The sequence below is a fragment of the Hypanus sabinus genome, chromosome 13 (assembly GCF_030144855.1).
Source record: "Hypanus sabinus isolate sHypSab1 chromosome 13, sHypSab1.hap1, whole genome shotgun sequence".
Classification (NCBI taxonomy): Eukaryota; Metazoa; Chordata; class Chondrichthyes; order Myliobatiformes; family Dasyatidae; genus Hypanus; species Hypanus sabinus.
Genome location: NC_082718.1, coordinates 23,521,768 through 23,540,514, shown reverse-complemented (window position 1 = coordinate 23,540,514; position 18,747 = coordinate 23,521,768). Strand labels below are relative to the sequence as shown.

Below are 18,747 nucleotides of genomic sequence, written 5' to 3'. Positions count from 1 at the left end.
AAAGGCCTTTTCCTGTGCTGAAGTGTTCTATGACTCTACAATTCTAATTTAAAAAATATCTTTCTCATCTTTTAGGGCCCAATTATCAAACATCCTGAAGTTATAAGGAATAATAGAAAATAATGTCCCTGGAGTGAGAAGCATTACTGGAAGTTTGAGAAATTGATGTTCATGCCAACAGGTTGGAGGCTACCCAAATGGAATATAAGGTGTAGTTCCTCCAACCTAAGTGTGGCCTCATCCCGACAGTGGAGGTGGCCATGGATGAACATATCGGAATGGGAATAGGAAGTGAAATTAAAATGGGTGGCCACTGGGAGATCCTGCTTATTCTGGTGGATGGAGCATAGATGTTCAGCGAAGTGGTCTCCCAATCTACATTCGGACTCACCGATATACAAGAGGCCACACTGGGAGCAGTGTTCATAGTATGTGACCCCAAGAGACTCACAGGTGAAGTGTTGCTCACCTGGAAGGACTGGTTGGGGCCCTGAATGGTAGTGAGGGAGGAAGTGTAGTACTTGTTCCGCTTGCAAGGATAAGTGCCAGGAGGGAGATCAGTGGGGAGAGACGAATGGACAAAGGAGTTGCATTGGCAGCGATTCCTGCCGAAAGCAGTAAGCGGAGGGTAAGATGTGTTTGGTGGTGGGAGGTGGCGGAAGTTTCGAAGAATTATGTGATGGATGCAGAAGCTGGAGGACAAAAGCAGATGTGCGTGAAATGGAAGATATAATTGCAGGAGATTGCATAACATCTGGAAGTTCTTCTGTTCAGTCCTAAGAGGAATATTCTTTACCTTGAGAAGAAGCCCCATATAACCATATAACAATCACAGCACGGAAACGGGCCATCTTGGCCCTCCTAGTCCGTGCCGAACCCTTAATCTCACCTAGTCCCACCTACCCGCACTCAGCCTATAACCCTCCACTCCTTTCCTGTCCATATACCTATCCAATTTTACCTTAAATGACACAACTGAACTGGCCTCTACTACTTCTACAGGAAGCTCATTCCACACAGCTATCACTCTTTGAGTAAAGAAATACCCCCTCGTGTTTCCCTTAAACTTCTGCCCCCCTAACTCTCAAATCTTTTCTTTTTCAATCTTTTTATTGAGTTTCATATATATATAGAAGAAAAAACATAACATAATAATGAATAGGTTATAAATACAATAGACTTGAAATTACATTAGTAATAGGATAATAATATCCTATTAAACATCAACAAAAAAAAGTACATTAATTAATCAAGTCTATATAATTATATATGAAAAAAAAACAAAAATAATCATCAAAAGAAAAGGAAAAAAAAATTTGAAAATATATAAAAGAGAATATATATTGAAAAAAACACTAAACTAAACTAACATGGGCAATAATAACAGTTTATAAGTATATGATAGTGTCAAAAAAAACTCCGGAACTCCATACCTGAACAAGAATAAGAGGAGAGAAGGTCTGAAAAAGGCCAAATTAATTCATATGAAAATGTCGAATGAACAGTCCCTAGGTTTCTTCAAATTTAATTGATGAGTCAAAAATAGTGCTTCTAATTTTTTCCAAACTCAGATAAGAAATAGTTTGAGAAAACCACTGAGACGTGGTAGGAGGATTTACTTCTTTCCAGTTTTGTAATATAGACCTTCTGGCCATTAATGTTACAAAAGCAATCATTCGTCTGATTGGAGGGGAAAACTGATTACCAACCTCATTTGGTATACCAAAAATTGCAGTAATAAAATGAGGTTGTAAATCGATATTCCAAATTGAGGAAATGGCACCAAATATGTCCTTCCAATAGTTATGTAAAGTGGGACATGACCAAAACATGTGGGTCAATGAAGCCACTGCTAAATGACATCTGTCACATTGAGGGTTAATATGAGAGTAGAATCGAGCAAGCTTATCTTTAGACATATAAGCTCTATGTACAATTTTAAATTGTATTAAAGCATGTTTAGCACATATAGAAGAGGAATTAACCATTTGTAAAATTTTTTCCCATTTACCTGTTGATATATTGTATCAAAGTTCTTTTTCCCATTCTTGTTTAATTCTATCTGATATTTCTGGTTGTATCTTCATAATCATGTTATAAATCAAAGCTACTAATCCCTTCTGACAAGGATTAAAGGTGAAAATCAAATCTGAGAAATCCAATGGAGTTGAATTGGGAAAAGATGGTAGAACTTTATGTAAGAAATTTCTAATTTGTAAGTATCTAAAAAAATTAGATTTAGGTAATTTAAATTTGTTGGAGAGTTGGTCAAAAGACATCAAAGTACCTTCAAAAAAAAGATCACGAAAACATTTTATACCTTTCCTTTTCCATATGCTAAAAGCTTGATCTGTCAATGAAGGTTTGAAAAAAAAATTAAGTAAAATAGGGCTATCAAGAACAAAGTTTTTCAGAGTAAAAAACTTACGAAATTGAAACCAAATTCGTAGTGTATGTTTAATAACAGGATTAAATATTTGTTTATTGAATTTAACTAAATCAGCAGGAAGAAAAGAACCAAGAACGGAGAATATAGAATATCCCTTGACCTCACTACATTCCAAATTTACCCATTGTGGACACAATGGTGAGTCCAAATCTAGTTTCCAATACGTTAGGTTACGAATATTATTCGCCCAATAGTAAAATCTAAAGTTAGGTAAAGCTAAACCACCATCTTTTTTAGATTTTTGTAATTGCCTTTTACTTAACCTGGGGTTTTTATTTTGCCACACAAATGAGGAAATTTTTGAATCAATGTTGTCAAAAAAAGATTTAGGAATAAAAATTGGTAAGGCTTGAAATAAATATAAAAATTTCGGTAAAATCATCATTTTAATAGCATTAATCCGACCAACTAATGATAGGAATAAGGGAGACCATCTTGTAGTAAATTGTTGAATTTGATGAAGCATAGGTAAAAAATTCAGTCTAAATAAATCTTTATATTTCCTGGTGATTTTTATACCTAAATAGATAAAGTTATCAGTAACAACTTTAAATGGTATCCTGTCATTCAATAAGGTTTGCGCGTTTAAGGGGAATAATTCACTCTTATCTAAATTTAATTTATAACCAGAAAAACTACCAAATTGAGCCAACAAGGATAAAATAGCGGGAATAGACCTATTAGGATCAGAAATATATAACAGCAAATCATCAGCATAAAGTGATAATTTGTTTAACTTCTCATTACGGGTGATACCAAAAATATTAGGAGATTCACGAATAGCAATGGCTAAAGGTTCTAATGCAATATTAAATAATAAAGGACTTAAAGGACAACCTTGTCTCGTACCATGAGATAATTGAAAAAAAGAGGATCTATAATTATTTGTAAGAACAGAAGCAACAGGTTTATAATATATTAATTTAATCTATGATATAAAATTAGGACTAAAATTAAAGTTTCTCAATGCATTAAATAAGTATGTCCATTCAACTCTATCAAAAGCTTTTTCAGCATCTAATGAGATAACACATTCTGGGGTTGTGGGTGATGAAATATAAATTATATTAATCAATTTTCTAATATTAAAAAAGGAATACCGATTCCTAATAAAACCAGTTTGATCTTCTGAAATAATCTGTGATAGTACCTTTTCTAATCTAATGGCTAAAATTTTTGTAAGAATCTTAGAATCTACATTTAATAATGATATAGGGCGATAAGATGCACATAAAGTAGGATCTTTATCTTTTTTAAGAATTAGAGAAATAGTAGCTTCATAGAAAGATTGAGGTAATCTCTTCTTAACAAACACATCATTAAAGATTTCACATAGCCAAGGAGAAAGCAAAGAAGAGAAAGTTCTAAAAAATTCTACAATATAACCATCAGGGCCAGGAGCTTTCCCTGAATTCATTGATGAGATAGCCTCTCTTATTTCGGCCATAGAAATAGGAGCATCAAGCAAGCTACGATCTTCATCTATCAGTTTCAGAATATTCAAATTGTTAAAAAAAATATCCATCATGGACAGGTCACCATCAAATTCTGATTGATATAAAGATTTATAAAAATCTTGAAAAGTGTTATTGATTTCTTTATGATCAGTAGTTAAATTACCGTCTTGTTTACGAATTTTAATAATTTGTCGCTTAGTCGAAATAGCTTTTAATTGATTAGCTAACAATTTACCAGTTCGATCACTATGAATATAAAATTGAGCCCTGGTCTTGATTAATTGATTCTCAATTGAAGAAGATAATAATAAGCTATGTTCCATTTGAAGCTCAACTCTCTTCTTATAAAGTTCTTTGGTAGGAGTAACGGAGTAAATCTTATCAATTTCTTTAATTTTATCTACCAATAAAGCTATATCTAAATATCTTTGTTTTCTTTTACCAATGGAATATGAGATAATTTGTCCACGGATAAAAGCCTTGAAGGAGTCCCAAGATATTCCTCTATCAATCTCTTCGGTATAGTTTGTTGAAAAAAATAAGTCAATTTGTTGTTTTATGAAAGTAATAAATTCTGGATCTTGAAGCAAAGTAGCGTTGAGTCTCCAAGATCTAGCATTAATGGAAGAGTCCGAGATCTTGATAGATAACTTCAAAGGTGCATGATCCGAAATGGCAATAGAATCGTATTTACAATCAGTAACATCTGTTAATAAACGATGATCAATAAGGAAATAATCAATTCTAGAATAACTATATATACATGTGAAAAAAATGAAAATTCTTTATCTTTAGGGTTCAGAAACCGCCATATTTCAGTAATTCCCGAATCGACCATAAAAGAATTAATAAGTAAAGCTGATCTATTCGGAAGAGTTCGAATAGGTTTAGATCTATCCATCGAAGGATTCAAACAACAATTAAAATCTCCACCCATTATCAACATATATTCATTTAGATTAGGAAGGGAAGTAAATAAACGTTTAAAAAATTCAGGGCAGTCAAAATTTGGAGCATAAATATTAACTAGAACGACTTTTCGATTAAAAAGTGAACCAGTTATCAACAAAAATCTGCCCTGTGGATCAGAAATAATTTCATGATGTGTAAACGAAACTGAGGGGTCTATAAAAATACACACCCCTAATTTTGGCGGTACAATTCGAGTGAAATTGTTGACCCTTCCAGAACCTAAAAAAGCATTGATTATCCTCCCTCCTAATATGGGTCTCCTGTGCAAAAATAATATTAGCGTTCAATCTATGGAATACTTTAAATATTTTTTTACGTTTAATCGGATGATTTAAACCATTAGTATTCCAAGAGATAAAGTTAATAGATTTATCCATCATGCCAATATTAGTTGTGTGTATCATAAAAGGTTAAAAAGACACATAACCCATAATTCAGGAAGAAGGAAAATTGATTCAGGAGCAACCGGAGATCATGACACCTCAACAATATTAATAATTTAAAGTCGGCCCATAAACTAAAAGCAAAAAAATAAAAAGCAAAAGCGTGAAAAAAGATCCCTACCCCCTCCCTTCGAAAGAAAGCCAAGCGGCAGGCGCATAAACTAATACTAACATTACCCCCATTTCAAGATGGCAGCTCCATAAAAAGATTTAAAAAAAACTATATAACACCCAGATTAAGATATAGGGTTGCAAAAAGAAAATATATATCAGTCAGAATGAAAAAACTAATATAATAAAACAAACAATCATTAATAAAAAAAGTATGAACATTAAAATTTGAAAGTGTAATATACCTTTAAAAAAAATTCCATGTTCAAATACAAGAAAGATGACGTTTCAAAAGCAAAGACTTATGGGAAGAAGAAACGACATTTTGAAAAAGCCATATTACAAAATATAAATATAAGTTCAGCAATCTATTAAAAAAATTTTAGTAAAAAAGAGTCATCAAAATAGAATTAAAAAAAAGATTTAATAGACACTACAATATATATAAAAAAAAGACTAAAAAATTCAGAACATTCGTCCCATTTCTAAGTACAGGCAGACAAATAAACGCTTACAGAAAGCGAAGTCTTATGGGAAGAAGAAACGACATTTTGAAAAAAAAGTAATTCATTATTACAAAATACAAACGTGTATAAAAAAGGATATTATAAAAATTAAAAGAGCATCTATAAGCAATGATAATAGTAGTAAAAAAAAGAACCAGACCCGTAGATCAGGATAAGAAGTTGTAACCCAGCTTCCTAGGTTAAAACTTAAAATGAGATGGCATCCTCTCCGAAAAATCTTCAATATAACACATAGTTCAAGTTGCACTAGAAGATCGATATTCTTCAACAAATTTCTTCGCTTCTTCCGGAGTGTTGAAAAATTGTTGACTGTTGTCGTTCAGCGCAATTCTAAGCTTCGCTGGATACATTAAAGCTTGTTTAAGTCCAATCGAGTGAATCTCTGCCATCACTGGTTTAAAAGCGATTCTCGCTCTCATTACTTCGTATGAATAATCCTCAACAATTCGAAATGTGTTGTCGTCGTGAGAAATCATATCTTTTTTACAAGCTAATCGAATTAGAAGCTCTTTCTCACAAGGATAATGAAGGCGAACAATCACCGCTCGTGGTTTAACACTCGTAGTCGAAAATCTCGCAACTCTGTGAGCGCGATCGATAACAGGTTTAGCTTGCAAACCTTCATCGCCGAAAATTTCCCACAATAATTTAGAGAAAAATTCAGTTAAATCACCGAACTCAACTTTTTCGGGAAATCCGATGATACACAAATTCTGTCTGCGAGATTGGTTTTCGAGATCAGTAATTTTAAACTTATACTGATCCATAGTTTTAGCAGTCGACTCTATCTTCTTCTCCAACGCTTCAATTGTACGTGCTTTTTCACAAATTGATTTTTCAAGAGTCGTGATCTTATCTTCATGCCGCTGTATATCTGATGCCTGCGATTGAAACTTAGTTTCAAGCGATCTAACAACTTCAAGTTCAGATATTTTCGTGGTAAGCTTATTTTCCAAACTTCCCAGTTTACTTTCCAATTTACCTTCTAACCTGCCTCCCAAACCCACAAGTTTAGCATCCAGAAGGCTAGCAATTATGTCGATAGATAAAGGATCCTTAGACGATTTCTTGCTTGTAGCCATTTTAAGTTTGACAAGATTAGATCAAATATTATTTTAGGAAAAAAAAAGTTAATCAGAAGTAGCAACTCATATGATTAAGTTCGAAAAGATTTGATTAAAGGGTGATTATAGTTGAAAAAATGAAGAGCGCCTAAAAGGCAGATGTTTACATCGCCATCTTGAAACTCCACCCCCCCAACTCTCAAATCATGTCCTCTAGTTTGAATCTCCCCTACTCTCAATGGAAACAGCCTGTTCACGTCAACTCTATCTATCCCTCTCAAAATTTTAAATTCCTCGATCAAATCCCCCCTCAACCTTCTACGCTCCAATGAATAGAGACCTAACTTGTTCAACCTTTCTCTGTAACTTAATTGCTGAAACCCAGGTAACATCCTAGTAAATCATCTCTGCACTCTCTCTAATTTATTGATATCTTTCCTATAATTCGGTGACCAGAACTGCACACAATATTCCAAATTTGGCCTTACCAATGCCTTGTACAACTTTAGCATTACATCCCAACTTCTGTACTCAATGCTTTGATTTATAAAGGCCAGCGTTCCAAAAGCCCTCTTCACCACCCTATCTACATGAGACTCCACTTTCAGGGAACTATGCACAGTTATTCCTAGATCTCTCTGTTCCTCTGCATTCCTCAATGCCCTACCATTTACTCTGTATGTTCTATTTGGATTATTCCTGCCAAAATGTAGAACCTCACACTTCTCAGCATTAAACTCCATCTGCCAATGTTCAGCCCATTTTTCTAACCGGCATAAATCTCCCTGCAAGCTTTGAAAATCCACCTCATTATCCACAACACCTCCTACCTTAGTATCATCGGCATACTTACTAATCTAATTTACCACCCCATCATCCAGATCCCTGAGGCACCCCGCTAGTCACCGGCCTCCATCCCGATAAACAATTATCCACCACTACTCTCTGGTATCTCCCATCTAGCCACTGTTGAATCCATTTTATTACTCCAGCATTAATACCTAACGACTGAACCTTCTTAACTAACCTTCCATGTGGAACTTTGTCAAAGGCTTTGCTGAAGTCCATATAGACTACATCCACTGCCTTACCCTCGTCAACATTCCTCGTAACTTCTTCAAAAAATTCAATAAGGTTTGTCAAACATGACCTTCCACGCACAAATCCATGCTGGCTACTTCTAATCAGATCCCGTCTATCCAGATAATTATAAATACTATCTCTAAGAATACTTTCCATTAATTTACCCACCACTGATGTCAAACTGACAGGTCTATAATTGCTAGGCTTCCTTCTAGAACCCTTTTTAAACAATGGAACCACATGAGCAATACGCCAATCCTCCGGCACAATCCCCATTTCTAATGACGCATTAAAGATCTCCGTCAGAGCTCCTGCTATTTCTACACAAACTTCCCTCAAGGTCCTGGGGAATATCCTGTCAGGACCCGGAGATTTATCCACTTTTAAATTTCTTAAAAGCGCCAGTACCTCCACCTCTTTAATTGTCATAGGTTCCATAACTTCCTTACTTGTTTCCCACACCTTAGACAATTCAATATCCTTCTCCTTAGTGAATACCGAAGAGAAGAAATCATTCAAAATCTCTCCCATTTCCTTCGGTTCCACACATAGCTGACCACTCTGTTTCTCTAAGGGGCCAATTTTATCTCTCACTATCCTCTTGCTTTTAATATAACTGTAGAAACCTTTCGGATTTACTTTCACCTTATTTGCCAAACCAACCTCGTATCTTCTTTTAGCTTTTCTAATCTCTTTCTTAAGATTCCTTTTACATTCTTTATATTCCTCGAGCAATTCCTTTACTCCATGCTGCCTATATCTATTGTAGACATCCCTCTTTTTCTGAACCAAATTTCTAATATCCCTTGAAAACCATGGTGCTCTCAAACCTTTAACCTTTCCTTTCACCCTAACAGGAACATAAAGATTCTGTACCCTCATAATTTCACCCTTAAATGACCTCCATTTCTCTATTACATCCTTCCCATAAAACAACTTGACCCAATCCACTCTCTCTAAATCCCTTCGCATCCCCTCAAAGTTAGCCTTTCTCCAATCAAAAATCTCAACTCTAGGTCCAGTCCTGTCCTTCTCCATAATTATATTGAAGCTAATGCTATTGTGATCATTGGACCCGAAGTGCTCCCCAACACATACATCTGACAGCTGACCTATCGCATTCCCTAACAGGAGATCCAACACTGCCCCATCTCTAGTCGGTACTTCTATGTATTGTTGCAAAAAACTATCCTGCACACATTTCACAAACTCTAAACCATCCAGCCCTTTTACAGAATGAGCTTCCCAGTCTACGTGTGGAAAATTAAAATCTCCCACAATCACCACCTTGTGTTTACTACAAATATCTGCTATCTCCTTACACATTTGCTCTTCCAACTCACGCGCCCCATTAGGTGGCCTATAATACACTCCTATCAGTGTTACTGCACCTTTCCCATTCTTCAATTCCACCCAAATGGCCTCCCTAGAGGAGCTCTCTAATCTATCCTTCCAAAGCACCGCCATAAGATTTTCTCGGACAAGCAATGCAACACCTCCTCCTCTGGCCCCTCCTACTCTATCACACCTGAAGCAACTAAATCCAGGAATATTTAGTTGCCAATCACACCCTTCCTGCAACCATGTTTCACTAATAGCTACAACATCATAATTCCAGGTATCAATCCACGCTTTAAGCTCATCCACCTTTCTTACAATGCTCCTAGCATTAAAATAGATACATTTAAGATACTCTCCATCTCCTCCTCTCTTTCCATCCCTAACAATGCATTCAAATTTATTATCCTTTTCTTTCTTCTCCCCTACATCTTTGGGCTGAGTGCATCCCTTCTCCTTCACCTGCCTTTCCTCCCTCCCACACTGTCCATTTACTTGCTCCACTGGTGAACTAACCTCCTCTCCCATAGTCTCCTCAAGTAGTCTCCTGCCCCCCCATCTTACTAGTTTAAAGTCCGCCCTGTAGCCCTAGCAAACCTCCCCGCTAGGATATCGGTCCCCCCATGATTCAAGTGTAACCCGTCCTTCTTGAACAGGTCACTCCTGCCCCAGAAGAGGTCCCAATGATCCAGAAACTTGAATCCCTGCCCCCTGCTCCAATCCCACAGCCACGCATTCATCCTCCACCTAATTCTATTCCTACTCTCACTGTCGCGTGGCACAGGCAGTAATCCCGAGATTACTACCTTTGCGGTCCTTCTTCTTAACTGCCTTCCTAACTCCCTATACTCTCGTTTCAGGACCTCTTCCCCTTTCCTTCCTATGTCATTGGTACCTACATGTACCACGACCTCTGGCTCTTCACCCTCCCACTTCAGGATATCTTGGATGCGATCAGAAACGTCCCAAACCCTGGCACCAGGGAGGCAAATTACCATCCGGGACTCCCGGTCACCTCCACAGAAACGCCTGTCTGAGCCCCTGACTATTGAGTCCCCTATTACTATGGACCTCTTTCTTCTAACCCTACCCTTCTGAGCTACAGGGCCGTCCTCTGTGCCGGAGGCTCGGCCACTGTCACTCCCACCAGGTAGGCTGTCCCCCCCAACAGTACTCAAACATGAGTACTTATTGTCAAGGGGTACAGCCACTGGGGTACTCTCTAGTACCTGCCTCTTCCCCTTCCTGACTGTAACCCACCTATCTGCCTCCCGTGGTCCCGGAGTGACCACCTGCCTGTAACTCCTCTCTATCACCTCCTCACTCTCCCTGACCAGGCGAAGGTCATCGAGCTGCAGCTCCAGTTCCCTAACTCAGTCCCTCAGGAGCTGCAGTTCGGCGCACCTGGCGCAGATGTGGACGTCCGGGAGGCTCGGAGACTCCAGGATCTCCCACATCCGACACCGAGAACAACAAGCTGCCCTCACACTCATACCTCCCAAATAACTGAAAATACAAGAACTAAAAGATAAGCCTACTGTGCCCTCTTTCGCCTAAGCCCTCTGAGCCTAAGCCCTACACTCTGCGCCCGGCTCACTCCGCTGCCCGCAAACGAAGCTGCCCACTTCTTAAGGCGGCGTTCTTTATATATCTTCCCTCCTTCCCGGGCCTCCTTCACGCGCCTGCGCAGTCCCGCCTCTCAGAACTCCGATCTGAGAAGCAATTGGACAATTTGAAAATGGCCGCCGCCGCACTTCCTCTCAAGCCTCGCTGTCCTCTTCCAAAAGAGGACATAACTCATAACAAAAAAAATAACAAAAAACATAACAAAAAAATCCATAACTCTGGATTTTCAGCACCAACTAGATTAACCCCTTTAGAATCCAATGTGTTTTGATGAGGTCATTACTTATTCTTCGAAATTCAAGAGAATACAAACCAAATTTATCTATCACTCTGCATGAGAATGAATAATAATATGCTGTTCCCATCTGCCCTCACCACCTTCCACAGTTTATTCCATGCTCCACCTTCTTGTCCTATCAGATTCCATCAACTTCAGACCTTTGTCACTTACATCTCTCACCTCCCTGCTTCTGGTGCCATTCCCACTCTCTTATCTCCCCCACCTTCCTATTACCCATTCTTCCATGGATTCACCTATCAGACTTTTCTTCCCTCACCTCTTTATACTGGCTAACTCCTCTCTAACTTTCAGTTCAACCCAAAATGTTGACTGTTCGTTTCCCTTCATAGATGCTGCCTGACCTGCTGAATTCCTCCAGCATCTTGTGTGGTACATCAAATTTATTCTCCCTTTTCGTATATTTGTTCAAAAAAAATGGGGGAACTGCCAATGAGACAGGAGCTTTTGCCTATTTTTAGACTCTCGTAAAGATGGTGGTGAGTTTCCTACTGAAATGCAGAGCTTCTGCTATATATGGCCTCTCCAAGACAAAGTTCAAAGTTGATGGTAAATTTACTATCAAAGCATGTAGATTAATTTTCTTGCTGGCATTTATAGGAAAATAAAGAACTACAATAGAGTTTACAAAAAACTATACATACCAAAGGATGACAAACTTCCAATGTGCAAAGGTCAAATCATGCAAATAATACATAAAATAGTGAGTGACGAGAACACGTGAGAACATGAGTTGTAGAGTCATTGACAGTGAGTTTATAGGTTTTGGAGTCAGCTTAGCATTGAGGTGAGTGAAGCTGTCCATGTTTCAGGATCCTGATGGTTGAAGGGTAATGACTGTCCCTGAATCTGGTGGTGTAGGACCAAAGGTCCCTGTACCTCTTGCCCGATGGTAGCAGTGAGAAGAGAACATGGTTTGGATGACAGGGATGATGGACATTGCTTTCTTGGGACAGTGCTCCTTGTAAATTGTTCAATGGTGGAGAGGGTTTTGCCTTTAAAAATAGTCCTAGTAGGGACTAGTCCTTTTCAGTAATCTCAATGAGGAATTTCACCAATGAAGTAGCATGTAAGCATGAGGTGAATAATTCAGAAAGTTGGACGCCAAACTACTGTGGAGGTTGTGACAGCAACATAATAATATTTCCATCTTTTTTTTTGCTATAGGCAGGTGTTATGCAATACAATTATAACCCATTCTCTCCAGACTGGATTTTCCTTCTGTTTAAGGTAAATTGGCAGAAAGTCTAGGTAGTTATGAAGCTGCTTTGATGTGTGAAGCAGTGCACAATGGAGGATTAAAGGACTTACACCAGAAATTTAAGCAAGAACTCAAAAACAAGTATAGATAATAAAAAGGACAGTGCATTTCTGTGTCCTTAATTAGAATGCAGTAACAATTTAGATAACATAGCAAAATAGAAGTTCGAGTACCTTGCTCTTTATTTGAACACCAGTATGAGATTAACCATTGCTTTCTAAGACAGCTGTTTGCTCGGCTCTTAAAGGAACTACAGAATAATCCTTGTAACACAACACAGACCAAGTCGAATATCAATATTTTGCATTTGTAATGCTGCTGTGACACTGTAATTTCCTTTGGGATCAATAAATTATCTATCTACCTATTTAGACAATTGAGAGAATAAGCCTGAGGCTATGTTCCTAAGTTCTGAGGGACTAATATTTTTGCACTGACCATTAAAATGCCCTTTGCAGCAATTGTGTATGTGGAATCTATGCAGGTAGCCTAAATTGACCTATTTATGGTTTATGCAAGAGCTAGTTAGAAACGATTTTACAGATCCTCTGACTATTTCTTTCATGCCAAAGAATATCAATGTAAAACAAATCCATTTGCTCTTTTCTAAGCCCAACTGGAGATGGAATTCTCAGAAACATTGTTAATCACCATATTATGAAGTTTAGACCACTCCTGTAAAGATAGAAAAGGTTTATTTTACGCCAACACTCTGCAATAATGGAGTCATGGAGTGAGGAAAAAAATGCAATTAACAAAAGCAAAATTCTGCAGAATGATAAACTTTTGCAATAATCTTGGCAGGGAATTTGGATAATATCATACGAGGATCATTTTAACAGAAATATTAAGAGTGAAAGAGCAATTCCAAGTAGGAAGGATTTTATGAAGAGTTTAGTAAAACAAATGACACAATAGCTGAGTATGAGATTCAAAAATTTTAACACTAGAGTAGGAAGGGGTGACAGATCAACACTAGCTCGATGATTAATATTTGGTCCACTTTAAACTGGTACCTTGCTTTAAAAACTGCATGATGTAGGGAAGAAGATTTTTATGAACTAGATATTTGTCACTCAGAAGGAACAGACAGAATGTGCAGAAATTACTGGCTGTGTAAAATCAGAAACATTGCAATAGCAGAGATTAAAATGCTATTGTGGTGACCCATTTCCTGGCACATCCGAACCGGCTCACAATTAGATAGCCTACAGGGGTTTGTGAGCACAGAGCTTTGGAGCCTCTGTGCCACGGGGGGCAGGTTGAGGGAGGCTTAAAAGTGAGGCTGAGGATTTTGAATAGAGTTTTTCCTTCGACTGCAGTTACCGACTCAGTGTCGTAATTTTAGCGCTGCGTGTAGCACACCGCTACAATTGGTGACCCCGACGGTCCAAACGATTTTTGGACCAGAAATGACCGACGCCGCCTCTGTTCATGCAGTTTCGTTGAAACTGCCGGGTTTCTGGACACAGCGACCGAACCTATGGTTCCAGCAAGCCGAAGCCCAATTCCACGTTCGCCGGATCACCTCAGAAGACACCCGCTACTACTACGTGGTGAGCTCCCTCGACCAGGACACAGCGGCCCAGGTCGCGGAGTTCGTACAGTCGCCCCTGGCAGACGGCAAGTACACGGAATTCAAAGCCCTGCTCCTTAGGACTTTCGGACTCTCACGGCACGAACGGGCTGCCCGTTTACTGCACCTGGATGGCTTGGGCGACAGACCTCCATCGGCTTTAATGAATGAGATGTTGTCTCTCGCCGACGGACACACACCCTGCCTCATGTTTGAGCAGGCATTCCTGGAGCAGCTGCCCGAGGACATACGCCTGCTGCTGTCCGACGCGGATTTCAGTGACCCCCGGAAGGTGGCAGCCCGGGCGGACTTGCTGTGGAACGCCAAAAAGGTGAGCGGGGCGTCCATCGCACAGATCTCCCAGCCACGCTCCCGGCAGCAAACCAGTCCAGGCCCGGCCGCAGAGCCCGCCAACCCCCGGCCCAATGAACACTGGTGCTTCTACCACCAGCGGTGGGGCGCAGAAGCCCGCCGTTGTCGCCCGCCCTGCAAGTTCCCGGGAAGCGCCTGGGCCAGCTGCCGCTGATGGCTATGGCGGCTGGCCATCGGGATAGCCTCCTGTATGTGTGAGATAGAAGGTCGGGACGCCGGTTTTTGGTCGATACTGGGGCTGAGATCAGCGTTTTACCTCCGACGAGTTACGACACCCGCAGCAGGGCACCGGGTCCCCCCCTGAGGGCCGTGAATGGCAGCACAGTAAGGACCTATGGCACCCGTCAGGTGCAGCTACAGTTCGGCTCCAGCCAGTTCACGTGGGACTTCACACTGGCCGCCGTAGCCCAACCACTTCTGGGTGCGGATTTTTTGCAAGCTCACAGCCTACTGGTCGACCTGCCCAGGAAGAGACTGGTACACGCCGAGACCTTTCAGACGTTCTCCCTGGGTGCAGCCCAGTTGCCAGCCCCTCACCTCGGCTCCATCACGCTGTCCGACAACGACTTCACCAGGGTCCTGGTGGATTTCCCATCGGTTCTGGCACCGCAGTTCACAGCGGCCATGCCCAGGCACGGCGTACAGCACCACATCCCGACCCAGGGACCACCCCTCCACGCCCGCGCTCAGCGGCTTCCCCCAGACAAGCTCCAACTGGCGAAGGAGGAGTTCCAGAGGATGGAGGAATTGGGGATCATCCGGCGGTCCTACAGCCCATGGGCCTCCCCCCTGCACATGGTGCCCAAAGCGACGGGAGGCTGGAGACCGTGCGGCGACTACCGCAGGCTGAACGAGGCTACCACACCGGACCGCTACCCTGTGCCGCACATTCAGGACTTTGCAGCAACCCTGCACGGCGCATGGATCTTCTCCAAGGTAGACCTCGTCCGAGGGTACCATCAAATCCCGATGCATCCTGACGACGTCCCCAAAACGGCTCTCATCACCCCGTTTGGCCTTTTCGAGTTCCTCCGCATGCCATTTGGCCTGAAGAATGCCGCACAGACGTTCCAGTGGTTAATGGACGCGGTGGGACGGGACCTGGACTTCGCGTTCATCTATTTGGATGACATCCTCATAGCCAGCAGCAGTCGTCAGGAGCATCTGTCCCACCTCTGTCAACTCTGCGCCCGACTGAGTGAGTACGGTCTTACAATCAACCCCACCAAATGCCAGTTCGGACTCGATACCATTGACTTCCTGGGCCACAGGATTACTAAAGACGGGGCAACCCCTCTGCCTGCTAAGGTAGATGCGGTCCGCCACTTTCCCCGACCCACCACGATCAAAGGCCTTCAGGAATTCGTAGGTATGGTCAATTTCTACCGCCGCTTCCTCCCTTCAGCTGCCTGGATCATGTGCCCCCTGCTCGCCCTGATGTCGGGTCCGGGCAAGGACATTACCTGGGACGAGGAGTCCGCCGCCGCTTTCGTTCAAACGAAGGAAGCTTTGGCGAACGCCGCAATGCTAGTACATCCCAGAATGGACGCCCCTACCACCCTCACAATGGACGCATCTAACACGGCAGTCGGTGGGGTGCTGGAGCAACTCATCGCAGGTCGCTGGCAACCCCTGGCGTTTTTCAGCAAACACCTGCGGCCACCCGAGCTCAAGTACAGTGCTTTCGACCGGGAACTGTTGGCGCTCTACCTGGCAATCTGGCATTTCAGGTACTTCCTAGAAGGTCGGCCCTTCACCGCGTTCAGACCACAAACCGCTTACCTTTGCATTTACGAAAGCGTCCGACCCCTGGTCGTCCCGCCAGCAACGCCACCTGTCCTACATCTCTGAATACACGACGGATGTCCGGCACGTCTCGGGTAAGGACAATGTCGTGGCGGATGCGCTCTCTCACCCTACCGTTCATGCCCTTTCCCAAGGGGTAGACTTTGAGGCACTGGCAGAGGCACAGCAGGTGGATGAGGAGATTCCGAGTTACAGAACCGCAGTCTCCGGTTTGCAGCTCCAGGACCTCCCCGTGGGCCCGGGTGAGAGGACCCTACTCTGTGACGTCAGCCCCGGCCAGCCCCGTCCTGTCGTCCTGACAGCCTGGCGGCGCCGTGTTTTCGACTCCATTCATAACTTGGCGCATCCCTCCATCCGGACAACTGTCCGGATGGTTTCCAGCAGGTTCGTTTGGCATGGACTCCGCAAACAGGTCAGTGAATGGGCCAAAACGTGCATGCACTGCCAGACGGCCAAGGTGCAGTGGCACACCAAAGCCCCACCGCAGCAGTTCCATCCCGCCGACCGGCGTTTCGACCACATTCATGTGGATATCGTGGGCCCCCTGCCAGTGTCGCGCGGAGCGCGGCACCTCCTGACTATCGTGGACCGGTTCACAAGATGGCCAGAGGTGCTCCCGCTCACCGACACCACCTCCGAATCTTGCGCCCGAGCCCTGATCGCCACCTGGATATCTCGCTTTGGTGTACCGGCCCACATTACCTCCGACAGAGGCGCCCAGTTCACCTCCAGCCTGTGGTCAGCTATGGCCAGCCTTTTGGGGACTCAGCTGCACCACACCACTGCCTACCACTCACAGTCGAACGGGCTAGTGGAGCGTTTCCACCGTCACCTGAAGACGGCCCTCATGGCCCGCCTGCGAGGAGCCAACTGGGCGGATGAGCTTCCCTGGGTCCCACTCGGCATCCGCACAGCGCCCAAGGACAACCTGCACGCCTCGTCGGCCGAGTCGGTATACGGCGCGCCCCTGGTCGTCCCCGGGGAGTTCCTACCAGCCCCACGGGGGCAAGAGGAAGATCCCGCAGCAGTCCTAGGCAGACTACGTGAGAAGCTCGGTAACCTGGCCCCCATACCCACTTCACAGCACGGGCGGCACCCGACCTGCGTACCCAAAGACCTACAGAACTGTAAGTTTGTGTTTGTACGAAGGGGCGGGCATCGGCCACCGCTGCAGCGGCCATATGAGGGGCCATTTATGGTGCTCCGGAACAACGGGTCCACGTTCGTGCTGGACGTTGGGGGGAAAGAGGAGGTTTTCACGGTGGACCGCCTCAAACCGGCCCATGTGGACCTGGCGCAACCGGCCGAGTTTCCGGCACCTCGGCGCAGAGGCCGAACTCCCAAGCAGGTTCTGGCCCAGACTGTGGACATTGGGGGGTGTATCGCTGGTTCTGGGGGGGGGGGGGGGGTTATGTGGCGACCCATTTCCTGGCACATTCGAACCGGTTCACAATTAGATAGCCTCCGGGGGTTTGCGAGCACAGAGCTTTGGCGCCTCTGCGCCACGGGGGGCAGGTTGAGGGAGGCTTAAAAGTGAGGCTGAGGATTTCGAATAGAGTTTTTCCTTCCACTGCAGTTACCGACTCCGTGTCGTAATTTTAGCGCTGCGTGTAGCACACCGCTACACTATTATCTTTATTTCAAATGAAGAATAGTCGTGATCAAAACCTGCCGTTTCTGCCAACAGAGAATTTGCAAGAAAGACTATTAGCAGATCTGTGCAGTTCATCTAAAAATCTTATCAATTTGATCATCTAGATCTAGATTATAGAATGAAGAGGAAAGCCTTTTTTTTATAGATTCACAAAGATTATTGTTAAAACATGATCTTTTTTTAAAACGCCTTTATCTAATCAGCTTTATTTATTTTAATTCTAGAATGGATTTAACTTTCCCTATCTGAGATTAGTCACAGCTACATATCAAAAGGATTAAAGTGAATAAAAGGACCTCTTTAACGAAACTTGAAAAAAAATGCCGATCTGCAAGAAAATCTTCCCCAGATAGGAAGTGAAGAAAACTCAACCCGAGTCAAAATCAAGCATTTTCTCATATCCACTGCTATGTCTGCAAAGGCACAATGAAAAACTTATTTGAAGCAGGATCACAGGTACCTGGCATCATCCAATCAGCATAACGATCACTTGGTTTAGTGGTTTGTAGCACCAGCGATCAGGGTTCAATTCCTGCCATTGCTTGTCGGGAATTTATAGATTTTCCTTGTGACTACGTGGGTTTCCTCCAGACACTCTGGGTTCCTTCCACATTTCAAAGATATATGGTTATAGTTAGGGTTAGTAAGTTGTGGGCATGCTACGTTGGTGTCGTGGCATGGTGACATGTGCAGGCTGCCCCCAGCACATC

General features: G+C 42.6%; 1 protein-coding gene across 3 annotated transcripts in view; it reads right to left on the bottom strand.

Annotated features, from left to right (window-relative positions):
• Positions 1-18,747, bottom strand: part of taf3 (TAF3 RNA polymerase II, TATA box binding protein (TBP)-associated facto) — a 243,060-nt gene that overhangs the window by 46,661 nt on the left and 177,652 nt on the right. The gene's annotated exons all lie outside the window — the stretch shown is intronic.